The following is a 13733-nucleotide window of genomic DNA, read 5'->3' as shown; positions in this document are numbered from 1 at the left end:
AAAACTATGAGTTTAAACGCTAATAACGTACAAGGAGGTTTTACAAGCAGCACATGCAAGAGTGATTAATGAACTGGTTTCTGCAGCAATGTCTAGGTGTAAAAGAAGCAGGTGTTTCATGATGCTGCAGGTGCTGTGTGTTTCCACGTTCCCCAGATCTTCTAGCTCTCACACTCAAGGAAATCATTTTCATCTGTGCAAAGATGACACAAACATAAGTGTCCTAGCTTGGTATCATCCTGTAGTGCTTTGGGTGAGAGGGAAACGTGGGAAAGATGTAAGGCTGCAGAGGAGGGGACTCGTTAGGGAAATGCACAGCAGCACATCAGAATTGTCCACTCCTATTGCCATAAAAATACTTGCAAGTAAGAAAGAAACAACCAGAGAAAAACTAAAGAGATGTATTAGCATTTAGTGGGTAATTGTATACAACCTTCTAGAGACCATAAAATAAAAATCAACCAAAATGGAAAGGAAGTCCTGGCTGGTTCAGTGTATATTAAAGGTGTTGAATGTTTTTCCTGTTGAAACGAGTTGAAGCTTGGAGAGATGAGTGAAAGGAGATGGAAGAAGACACTGGAAATATAAAATGAGCATCAGAGCAGACAACCTTGCAGTCTGCACAGTCATCTTTTATGAGTTCCACCAGTGCTGGCTCTGAGCCTGCGCTGCTGCAGGTTCCCATGGCCATGTCTACACTGGGCATCACAGCCCCCATCCTCTCTGGAAGGACCTGGGAACACTCAGACATGGGCTGTAAAGGGAATGCCACCACCTCTGGATGTGTGAGCGGTGGGATTTACGTGAGGAGCAAAGACCAGCAAGCGAACACAGATGTTCCAGGCATCGCACAGCTTTTCATCCCCGAGCGCTTGCAGGCCTCCAGAAGGACACTCTGGGAGGTTGCAGGGCACTGTGGAGGTGGAGAGGGACCTCTTTTAGCGTTTCAAAATGTTTCTCAGCCTCAGGGCTGCACATTCCAAGCAGGTTTCACTTGCACATTACCTCTTTTCCTTTGGACAGAACCGTCTTGCAGGTTCACCTGCTCTGGCTTCAAGGTTCAAGGCAAAGGCACAAGACCTTCCCAAAGCCTTGGGAAAATGTGCTCGCTTTTGAAAAGCTTTTCTTTATTGTTTTAATGAAAATTCACCATGGTTCTAATGGAAAAAAAATACCTTAAACAGACCTTTAACAAGAAATATAGGAGGGGGGAGGACTCATTAAGTGTGAAGTTTGACAAGTATTAGTGGAACAAAAGACCCCAGCACACAAGCTTAAATACCAGATAACTCTGTCACCCTCTGATTGCCAGGAGGAGTTAAAATTCAGGTCTCCTGTCTGGAAAAAGTATTACAGGAATATATTCTGAACTTTGCACAGTTCATTTTTTGTTACGAATTAGATCCATCATGAGATTTATTGAGATGCCTCATGTTTAATAAAATACTCATAACAGTTTGTGATATTTCACAGGATAAATAACAGAATTGTTAACTGTGTTTGTATAGCAGGTTTCAGGATAATAAATGGTTCATTCAACAATGAACTGACAACAAGTTATTCAGGTTATAAATATATGGGAGATAAGAGTCAAAATAACAAAACTCAAAGGATCAGACATTCAGACAACACTGGAGTCCAAAACCAGGTTGCCCCATCATTTAAATTCTGAAACCATTTGAAATGAGAGGGTGGAAATTTCCACAGAAAGCATTTCCCAAGCCAAATCCACAACAGGACAGTGGAGACAACTGTTCTTTTATTTCCGACACAGCCCAAGACATCTCAATCTTCTCATGTTATTCAAATCTAATAAAAGATTAATACCCTTTTAGAATAAAATAATACAAAAGTATCTGAAGATAAACACATAAAAATTATTCATCCTGTCTCTGCCCCTCAAAGAACACATGAACAGAGAAAGTTCAATACATTTTAAAAAATACATTCTTTAGAAAATATGAACAAGTGAAGACTCTCTGAGTGTATTTGACTTCTAAATAAATTGCTTTCTTTTTTGGAATTGCTGAGAAGGCAGACACAGTGAGGTCAATGAGACTTACTGATTGCACAGTGTTACGGAAAATTAGGCTACTTATTTGGGAACTAAATATGGATGCTAAGAGCATTCAGTGAAGTCACACTTTTGAGCATTTTGGAGTTGGCCTACATTTTTAAAGAAAACTTTGAGACTTTGAGCAATAACTTTTTGGAAGAACCAGATATTTATGGTTTCTTTCGTAGCAATTAAAGGCAATTCACAGAACTGAAAAGATGATTTGGGCAGGGGGGGAGGTGGCTTCAATTCCTGTAAGGAGACATCAATTTGCAATCAACTCAACTTAATTAGGGTGCTCCCAGTTCTTACCAGTTTTGACTCTGAGGTATTCGAAGGACAAGGAGTGGGTCCCCAGGATGGTGCTTGATTCCCACCTATATGTCAGGATAAAAAATGATGGAGAAGAGACAAGTTAAAGAGGAGGCACAAAGGGAAGGGTAGCAAAGAACCGCTTTCTGTTATTAGTGTGTTTGTTCAAATTCAAAGAAAACTCCCCAAAAGTCATTCTCATCTATTTTTTTCCAGGCCAGTTTATCTCCAAAGTTTGCCCATCTGAGTTTCAGCAAGAAGCTGAGATGTTCATGTTGTTTAATTCTTTGATGTTCACAACAATAAAATGACCAAATATTAAAAACTCCCCTCTTCCCTCCCCAAAAAAGAAAAATAAAAATGAATGTTTGAAATGGCCATTTCAGACTAAAACAACTGCTATTGCTATCAATTTAAGTAATCACTTTCCCAGCTGACAGATGCAAAGCTCTCCCTTCAGATAATGACTTTTCCAGCTGACGAGAGTCAGGGAACAGGAAGTGTATGTGGGGATAAGTGTTTGGGAATTAGAGGACAGCCAAAGTTTGTGGCTACCTGTATTATCTGCAGGAGGTTATTTTACTTCTACTGGCACATTTTTATCTGAAATCAGCATAAATGAATCTTTAAAAATATGTTTAGTGCAGCAGGATACTTTTTTTACAGTACTGGGCAATTTTAAGTTTGGTTTGGTTTTGTTTTTTTTTTTTTTTTTCTTGAGATTAAACTCATTCCATAAGGCAGGAGCTGCAGTTTTCACCAGAGCTGTCACAGGGCAAGGAGAAAATGGTACATGGTGTTTGTTTCTGTCTGCACTCCAGCCAAACCTGTTCCCTGATTTCCAGCAGGGCTGGAAATGCAAATGCCTCCTGGCTAAAAGAAGTAAAGATCTTTTTTGAGACACGGCCCAAGCACAGAACTGGCAAACTGAGCTATATTCCTACCCCTTCGCTGTCCTGTGGAGTGTTCAGGAGGTTACTCCCAGTTTGCAAAAGGAGAACCTTAAGGCTTATCCAACACCTGGGGCACTTTTGCCCACTGTTGGGGTCCCTCCCCTGCCATGTAGCCCTGGGAGAGGGGCCCCAACAGCCCACCATAAATCCTCAGTGCTGTCGGATGTGGCTCAAAAGATGCAGATAATCAGCCAGTTCGTAAATGATCCCTCAGCTGGGCTCTAAGAGACCATTTAGAGTTACCTGTCCAAAATGGGTGGTCTTACTCACCTGGACGTGCCAGAGAGGACCCACCATGTTCTTGTCCCATGAGAGAAGAAAGTGTTTAATTCTCTGTGCAGCAGGAAAGGAGAGGCCACGTTAAACCTCTCCCTGCATCTGTCAGGAGAAAAATCACTGAAAATCTGATGGCAGTTTCATGACCCAGCTTTTTCCTGTAGACCAACATGTCAGTCACCACTAAGTTGCCCTAAAATAACAGAACCTCCATTCTACATTAAAATAGCTCTGCTGGGCTGATCATCATAAAAAGTTATAACCCAACATCAAATTTGAGCTTTTACCAGGAAAGGAAAGGCTGAGGAACTTTGGCTACAAGTCTGTAAAAGTATCACCATAAGCCTGCACATATGACTGTCAAGCTGATATGAGCTGAAATAGTCCTCTTCATGATGACAGACTGAAATTTTTATTGGGTTTGACCAAATCAGAAGCAAAATATTGTGGGGGTTTTAATCATGTGTTCTCTATCCTGCAATATTAATATTGTAAAAAAAAAAAAAAAAACACAAAACCAAACCAAACAAACAAAACAAAAAACCCACCAATTTTATAAAGAAATAAAAGAATAAAAGTATCGAGTGGCTGTATCAGTCTTCATGTGAATGATACCCCAAAACTACAAGAGCAGTTACCAGTTTTTCAATCTAACTCTTGCCTTATTATGTCTGTTTCTATTTCTTATCTCCAGATAAAATTTGCTTCATAGTAATAAATGGAATATGAGGCTTGAACTTGGTGTCTGTTTTTTCTCTTCTGCTTTTACTGGAGGTATAAAACAGGGTACATGAGAGAAGTAACACAACACAGAGTATGGAATGGAAATGAACTATTAAAGTCATGATAAGAACTAGAGAGAGAGACTCTGAAATATGTGTGGAGTGAAATACGATCTCTTAAAAAAGAAAGAGTATATGCAAAAGTATGCAAAAGTAGCATTACAAGTTCATATCCCATGCTCCTTTTTTGTGAGACTGTCACATCTCACCCCAAAATTTTCACTCTATTTATATATTTTTACAGAGCTTTTTTTTATAAAAGTAGAGTTTTTTATAATAACAGCAAGCAGAAAGGAGAATTGATTGTGGCAAGATATGGAGTTTCACATATGAAAGAAGGACTGCAAAATGTAAAATGTGATGGAGTCCCCATCCCTGGAAGTGTCCAAGGAATGACTGGATGTGACACTCAGTGCTCTGGTCTGTCTACTCTGCTCTGGTGGGGATCTGGCACAGCTTGGACTTGATGATCTGGAAGGTCTTTCCCAACCTCAATGACTCTATGATTCTGCAGAAGAGCAACTCCAACCTTCCACACAACCTCCCAAACATGGAAAGTCTATTCCCTCATTAAACAAAACTCCTCAGTGAAGCATAAGGGAGGTCTTGCGGCACACACTGATGACAGGAAAAGCAATCCAAAGCTCCACATATTGTTTTATTTACTTTTTAAAAAATTAAACTCCATTGCGAAGCTGCTTTGGCCTCACATCCATGGCATCACACTCTATTACTTCCCTTTGAAATGCATCTAGTGAACTTTAAAAGCCTATCCCTCCAAAAGCAGGGGCCATACAAATACTTAAGGGGTTAATAAACTCTTCCAGTGTATCAAAATTGCAAGTTCTATACCTCAACCCTGTACAGTTGGAGCTCCTAAGAGAGGAGTAATTGCTTTGTAGTAACGTTAAGGCTTGATTTAGGTTTCTCCATGGGCAGGATGAAGTGTGTCTTACTCCTCAGGTGTGAGACTTGGCCGCTCTGCCTTTTGCAATATATTATCCCAACGCTGTCAGAAAATGCTCAGCAGTGCCAGTTCTTACTAAACTGGGTGTGTTATAAATCCAGGGTAAGGAGGGATTTCTTATGCCAACAATGCTTCTCAACCTTTACCTTATTACCACACTTCTTGGCTGCTCCAAGATAAAAATCTTTTAAGCTCTTTTTTTTTTTTTTTTTTTTTACTGCTTGTGTGTGAAATCTCAGATAACAGAGCCAAACGCAGGGAAAGTTCAGGGTGGTTTTACGACTCTGTTTTATCAAAAATCTTGATCTACAAAGCCTGAACACACAAATTTGTGGCTGTGGGATGAGGTCAGTGAAACCACACCCATTCCCTCGACAGACCTTCCTTCTCCTTCAGCGGACAGCTTTACGTGGGCTACAGAAATATGCCCTGAATGAGGAGAAGCACTTGCCCCTGGATTGAACGCAGTGCCAAGTAAATCAGGAATTCTCTACGTGGCGGATTTCAGCTCCGTGTGTGCTTGAGACACATTATCTGTGAGTTCTGGAGGTGAAGTCCCTTTTTAATGAGATTCAGCTGAGCAGGAATAGCCTAGAAACACCAGCAGGAACGCCGAGAGAGGATGACAGAACAGGTTTGGCACAGAGGGATGCCTGAAACAAAATAACCACTGTGAAGATTTCCAGAGGGAAAAAATGAGGATCGTCTTGTAAGAGGGAAAGTGTGTGACACGAGGAACAGGGAGGAATGGCAAACACATGTCAAGCAGCACATTTTATTTACCTTTCATTAGCATGTCTTCCTAGGAGAAGGTTAAATACTCCAGGAGAGGGATGGGATTTTTCTTATGTTAACTAATCCAGACAAAAGTGAACGGAGATTTGCTTTCTTCAGCATTCATTGATATTAATTGCTTTATTGAACTAGCTGTGGGAACATGGATTTCCCAATGCCAGCATAAAGGATCATTATTTATAAGCTAACTGATCCCACAAATTCTACACTTAGCTCAACATTTCCTTTGGAAATGCTGTAAGAATCTTTTAAAAATCATTATATTTCATACTTTACACTAAGGCACACTACCTAAATGATACAGGTTTTCCAGGAAAAGAAAAACAAGTTTTTAAGGCACTCATAACAGACTCCAAATCAGCTCTGAAATGCTGCATATCATTACATTTTTCCTCCCTTTAGTTTTTGTTCTCTCCCTTTTCCCCTGACTTACAGGTGTCCTTAGTTACAGCCATCAGCAAAAACAAAACACACATGCAGGCTATAAATCTGTATTTGTGTACTAATTCATAAGAGTAAAATATCTTCAGTTGCTCCTTCCAATTTCCTTTCCCTGTTCAATTCATAATTGTGCTGCAGTATATTGGGCTTAAGCTTTCAGGAACTCTACTTTGTCCCAGAAGGTTGCTTAGATGGAGACCTGAAATATGGATTCTGGCTTCAGGGGAAGATATTTAGCAGCAGAGAATCCAAAACACGATAAAAGCGACTAAATAAACACTGAAATCTTTAATCAAAGCACTATGTTGTCACTGTAACTCTTTGGAGATAGATATGGATGACTCAGTCCATCAGAGTTCATGCAAAAATATACCAAGAAGTTAATAAATTTGAAAGGGAAGCCAGGAATGAATATTAAGTTCTTTTGTTCCAATACATCCTAACAACGCTTATGGCATTACTGCAGTTAAGCTCAACTTTGCTGTTCAAAGACCAATTTTGGGGCTTTATGTGCTGGTTTAAATCATAGCTGAGCTAAACATGGTATGCAAATTGCAGAGAGATAAATGTTTGTTTTACTTATAGTCCTTCCTCTTTATATCACAGTCAGAATCCTTCACCAAAGCCCCCAAAAGCAATCGTTTTTGGCATAGTTTAGATGCCAAACTTGAAAGCTACAAAGGAAGAACGAGGATATACTTTATTGTTCTGATTATTCTTTCTCTGACATAGAGAAAGAAAAAACACTTTAAATGGCCTGAAAAGAAGCAAAGCATCCTTGGAGAAGACACACTTGACTAGAAAGATCATATTATTCCACAGGACTAAAGCAGATCCAAAGGTGAGAAAACTTTTTGCCTGGGATGAGCAAAATGCCAGGATACTGATCTTACATTTGAGGATCCTTGGCCAGGTGAGACAATTCTAGGTTTGCCTTATTAATGCAAAAAGGATTATTAAAATAGATATTTTACACAGGTATTGTTGGCAATCTGTGTAGGAGAAGTGCCTCATGGTTGTGTTGATAACCAAAGCCTGGACATGATAACCCTTGGGTTAAAGAGATGTCAGCTGGTTGGTTCCAAAGCTCTTCAGCAGAATAAAGTGAACAAGTGAAGAACAAATATGTCCATCAAGTTTCTAGTTAAGTAACCAGGTTTGAGGACGGAATTTCCAAAATTTTCAGCTTTCAGCACGTTCAGAAGAAAGGACTTGTCCACATAGGACAGCCAGGACTTGATGCGTTGTGACATGTTGATAACTAGGACTTGAGAGAAAAAAAAAAGAGCTTGGAGGGCTTGAGAGAGAAGGGGATCCCGTAGCCACAAAGCAAAATAGGCAGAAATTACCAGAAATCCAAAATTCTTAGAAATCCAAAATATGAAACAAAATTTCGAGTTTTCTTATCAAGACATTTCATGTTAGGCCATTACCACAAAGGAAAGGAAGCACTTAGGAGCCTCCTCTGTGTTATTTCCAAGACAGCATTTTTTAGCTCTTTCCTGTGTTCCCATTGCTGTTCCCTTTGCAGAACATTTCAAGGTTTCAGAATCCATTAAATTGAAGATTTAATTGAGTTTATGTTGCCAATACTTGGCTTAGTTTGGTATTATTTGTATGTACATGTGCAAGTGTGCACACACACACTGCAAACTTGGAAAGGGACCCAAGGCTTGCTTAGGTGGAACTGGTCACACTTTGTGTTCAGTTGAAGTGTTCAAAGGAAAACCTAAAAAAAAGAATCTTTACGTCTTTTACTCGAATTGGGCTGGCATGGAAAATCATGTTCATATTGTACTCATTTGTGGTCTGCTTCTCAGGAATTTTAACAGATGACAATTCAAAGATAAATTTGCTTTAAAAATAAATGATGAAAAATAACTGGCTTCCCAGCTTTTATTTCATAATCTCAAAAGTATGTTCAGATTTATATAATTAAAGTAGAAAATAGAAGTCTAAAAATGAAACCCGGTTTTGCATTAGAGCAGCCAGCATTAATAGGATTCTTCTTCCAATTCCTTTGTTTTCTGCTGTAGCACCAAACTCCACCACGAGTGGGGGAAACATGGAATTCTGACCTGCTCAGTCTGTGATTAATGCTACAGCCCATTAAAACATAAACATGCTCACAACTGAGCAGGTGCTTTACTGAACTAAAACCAAAAGCTGGGACACTTTGGAACAATTTTTTTCCACTTATTTAGGAATTGTGGCTTTTAGCACTCCTTCCCTTCTTTAATTGAGATGAAAAAAAAAAGTAAGACTAATTTTCTTTCCTTCACACAGCAGTAATTTGGAAACTGAGAATGTTACTCTGTAACCCCTGTTGGGGAAGATGAAACAGGAAAGCCTTATAAATATGATTGCCTGACAAAAGATTTTGGGAATATGAAAAATATAAGCGACATCGAAATGAAAGCCATTTTTGAAATACCAAATCTTAGTTACTGAACAACTGGAAAACAATGGTATGGCCGACTGAAGGTAATCCCCTCTTGATTGAACAATACCCTCTGCTTGCAGACAGGTCCAAGGGTCAGAGCAGACCCTACTAGCTCAGCAGAAGGGGTCCAAAGAGTAGTTTTTAGAAGTTAAGATGTAACACTCTATGGTAATATAAGAACTCTTATAGGCTGTATGTAAATGCTATAGGATTTGTATCTTGTATTAGACTGGCTAGTGAAAATCAGAATATTCAGTACAGAAGATGATTTATTGTATTGTAACCAAGACTTCAGACACTCTTACTCACACTCTTACTCTCTTACTCACACTCTTACTACACTCTCTTACTACCACTTCTTCACTCTCATTCCTCTCTCTCTCTCTCTCTCTCTCTCTTTCTTTACTTACCCGCTTACTCTCTTGCTCTCCTGGGCCTGCTCTGAGCTGCAGCTGGCAGCTCTGAGCAGTGCCCCTGTACCCACGCCCTTTGCAATAAACCGCATGTTCCAAGATCTGCCTATAGAGATCTCTCGTCTACGCCCGGTCCAGACCGAACCACCCCGATGTCCCTACAACCCCAAAATAGTCAAAAGGGCCAAAACAGCTCAAATATGATCCTCAGGGAGGTGTAGAGTCTAAGGTCTGGCTGCAACCTTCAGATCAGCTGTATCTCTGTCTCTGGAGGGCAGCAGATTGCCTTCTGGATGTGGAACTGAGCAGTAATCCAGCTCTGGGGTCTCCAGCAGAGGAGGGACATGGAGCTGCTGGAACAGCCAGAGGAGACCACCAGGATGATCAGAGGGATGGAGCAGCTCTGCTGTGAGGCAAGGCTGGGAGCGTTGGGATTGTTCAGCCTGGAGGTGATTTAAGTATGGCCTTCGGGTGGCTGAAGGAGCCAACACAAAAGATGGAGAGAGATGACTTACAGGAGAAAATAGTGACAGGACAAGGGGGGATGGCTTCACACTGACAGAGAGTGGGTTTAGCCAGGATACTGGGAAGAAATTCTTCCCTGTGAGGGTGGTGAGGCCCTGGCACAGATTGCCCAGAGAAGCTGTGGCTGCCCCTGGAAATCATCCCTGGAAACATTCCAGGCCAGGTTGGAGCAACCTGGGATAGTGGAAGGTGTTCCTGCCCATGGCAGGGGCTTGGAATGAGCTCAGCTTGCAGGTCTCTTCCAAATACAACTATTCTATGATTCTCTTAGCTACAAGATGCAGGGATGTCCCAAGAAATTAAAAAGATACCAAACAAATGAGCAAGTGAAATAACAAATGCAACAATCGATCAGTTTGTAGAACCAAAAAATCTGGGGCCAAGTAACGTGGTGCAGTTTGTTGCTGCTCTGAGTAATGTTGATACAATGACACTCACACCTGAAAGGAAAAGCAATCACAGTTCAAACAGTGAATCACTGAAAGAAGTAATGCAAAACCACAGTCAAATTTTACCCTGGACAGGCCTCAACTCAAATCTGAAATTATTCATTTGGCCTCTGTACTTTCACCAACTCTGAGGTGTTTGGGTGAAACACAAATTGGATTTGAATTTGAAAAACCAACAGCCTGTGTTAATAGAAATGTGGAAACAAACAACAATTTTATGAGCTAAAACCAACAGAAATAAAAGTGCTTATCCTTCTCTACCAATTTAAATCTTCAGGCTTCCAAATCAATTCAATGAAAATTTCAATAAAATTGTGGGATTGCCTCTTCCTCCTTTTCTGTAGGGCCTGCATAAACCCTGGGTGTTGACCATCCCTTTCTGCCTATCCTTACACTCTTTCCAGCTTCACCTTCAGAGTGTTGCCCCTCTCCTTCTTTATCATCTGCTGTTTCTTCACCTTCAGGTGACATCCATCCTCTCCCTGCCACTCCTCCCCGCATCCATACTTACATCATGTCTGGTCCCAGGCCATCTTTTCCCATTTTTCCGTATCTGTGACTTCATGATGGCAGTAAGAAATCAGCTTCCTGATGAACAGCTTGAGCGATGAGCGTGTATTCATTTATTGACACAGACCTTAAAATAATTGAGACCTGTTAAAATGAATAGAAATCTTGATACATGATATGAATATAACATGATTGACTGGATGATCTACAAATCTAAGTCACCACTCATTCCTTGTCATGTTCAATATTGTGTCTAGTTTTTCACCAAATTATTTGAATCAGGGTCCTGTCTTTTTGTGTGTTTTTAGAGGTTTTACTGCAATAGGATTCTGACATAAATTATAGTCTTGGGATTGTCAGCAATTTTGTTAATAAAAACAACAATAATAAAGCCAAACAATTCCTTGTGGTAGGCTAATCTTTTAGACTGTAAAAGCCTGGATTGATAGAGGAGTACTAACTCATCTCTTGTGGATGAGAAAGACTGAACAGCCTTCTGGACACCAAAAGTAAAAGCTGAAATTGAAAACTCCTCATCCACTCACCAAGCAGAGTGGAATTCCAGTACGTGGAATCCCCAGATGGTGTGGGTTAGAAGGGACCTTAAATCTCATCTACTCCCTCTACAATCAACAGGGACACCTCCCACTATCCCAGGTTGCTCCAAGCCCCATCCAACCTGGCCTTGGACACTTCCAGGGATCCAGAGGCAGCCACAGCTTCTCTGGGCACCCTGTGCCAGGGCCTTACTGCCCTCACAGGGAAGAATTTCTTCCCATTTATCCCTCTCAGCTTTTCCTCAGCAGAGGTGTTTGTTTCACCCCTCTAAGCATCTCCTCGTCCCTCTTTGGAACCCTCTCCAGCAGATCCATGTCGTTCCTGTGCTGAGGACCCCAGCACTGGACACAGCAGAACATTAAATTATAGTATTAAAATTCAAAAGGCCTTGTCAAATTGGAGAAAACACTCAAAATTCCTATTTCATTAAAGAAGAAAAAATATGGTTAATTTTTATGGTTAATTCAGAATAATCGGAGTGTTAAATGCAGAACTGGGGATGCTCTGTTAAGGCAACATCTCTGTAGGACACCTCCAAAAATCAGAGTCTTAAATTTTATGATACTGTAGAAAAAGAATGCTTAACACCTCAGGAAGCCTATGGATACAACTAGAAATAATGTGGAATATTCTTCTGCATTCCTTGGTCATTAAATACCCAGGTCAAAAAAGATGTGGACGAATTTGAGACAGACTAAAAGAGAAGAGTGGGAATAATAAATATCTGGAAAATCAGAATTTCAAGGGAAAAAATAAAAGGTAGGGAATTAGAATTGTTTGCTCTATAAAATAAGAGACTGGGGTAAAATACAAAAGAAATAAAAATGCAAGCCAAAAAAACAAACCCTCTGGCTATTTTCTTTGGTGAAATTTCAGGGAAAAATAATAAAAAAAAAAAGTATTTGGTTGTATGGAAAACATCCCTTGAAAATGAGAAACATTTTGTGCAATTTCATTAGGATTTACATCCTTTAATGTGAGATAGACTTAAAATCTATTTTTAACCAAAGAATCTTATTAAAGTAAGAAGATTGCCTGGTTTACTACTTGTAGTTGTTTCTAGCAGTGGTGGCTGATGATGCTCTTTATAAACAATAGGGAATAAATTCAAACAAGATAAAAGATGTTTAATGTAGAAAAAACTGCAGCTTGAGAAAAAATATGTTGTTGTGGATTGCATATTTTACATGCAATTTATGCTGCAGTTTCTCTTCATTAACCACATCTCGCAGATTTTTCAAAGCACCAGCATGAATATTATTAACGTGTTAAAAATGTGTTTAAAATAACGTATAAAGCTCTGTGTTTAAAGCAAAACTTTAGGTATAATGAACAAGGGTGTCTGTATTTTATATATTGGTTTGTGTGTGTGATATATAACCCAGAATGTGTGTGCACAAACGCATATATATATCGCTCGTGTTTTAATTAAACTGAACTAGACCCTAACAAGAACATCTAATTCATAATTCTCTCATCCTGTTCTATAGATTCTTATTATTTAAAGCAGATATAATCCATTCTGAAATGTGACATATAGAAATTACCAGCATCTCCTTTTGTTGTGTTCCTTTCCTTACCATTGGTTTCCTTTTACTACAGGAATAACTTGTAGCTTTCAGTTTTAATCTGTGCCACAGCCTCGTTGTATCCATCTTCCAAAATTGCTTTTGGTGGACTGGTATTGATAGAAGTCATTGATAATGGCAGACACAGATCTTGAAAATGACAAAACCCAAGAATGTGAAGTGTGAGTGACCAACAATGCCTCTCATTTCTGGTCTTCACTTCATGCTTAATGCTGAGGCTGTCAAGCGTGAAGCCTCAGAAAGACTCTGGTTTAAGCAATCCTGGCTGATTCTTCAAGCCAAGTCTTGGTCCTGCTGCCTGGACAGTGCTGAATAGAGGAGAGCACTGCCAGTGGATTCATGCTGTGCCAGAGTTCCTGGAGTCAACACAGGTTTGAGGACATCAAAAGTATTAATTGGCCCTATAAACACTATTGTAAATCAGAATTTAATTCAGTGGGTTTACGCATCAACATGATCAGGTAATTCACCCAAATAACAGGGTTTGTTAGTACCTGTTGGGATATGGGACATGATCTGAAGACATGACAACTCTTTTTCCACCAAAATTTCCATACCACACGTTGGAGTTGCCTCCTGCCTATTGCACTGCGCTTCTGCTTGCTCCCTAAGCATTGGTGGAAAAGACATGGTCCAAGCCTCCCGGGCTTTTTGTAATATCCAA

The sequence above is a fragment of the Corvus cornix genome, chromosome 7, assembly GCF_000738735.6.
Source record: "Corvus cornix cornix isolate S_Up_H32 chromosome 7, ASM73873v5, whole genome shotgun sequence".
NCBI classification, from domain to species: domain Eukaryota; kingdom Metazoa; phylum Chordata; class Aves; order Passeriformes; family Corvidae; genus Corvus; species Corvus cornix.
The sequence above is the reverse complement of the archived record's forward strand: the minus strand, read 5'-3'. Positions refer to the sequence as shown.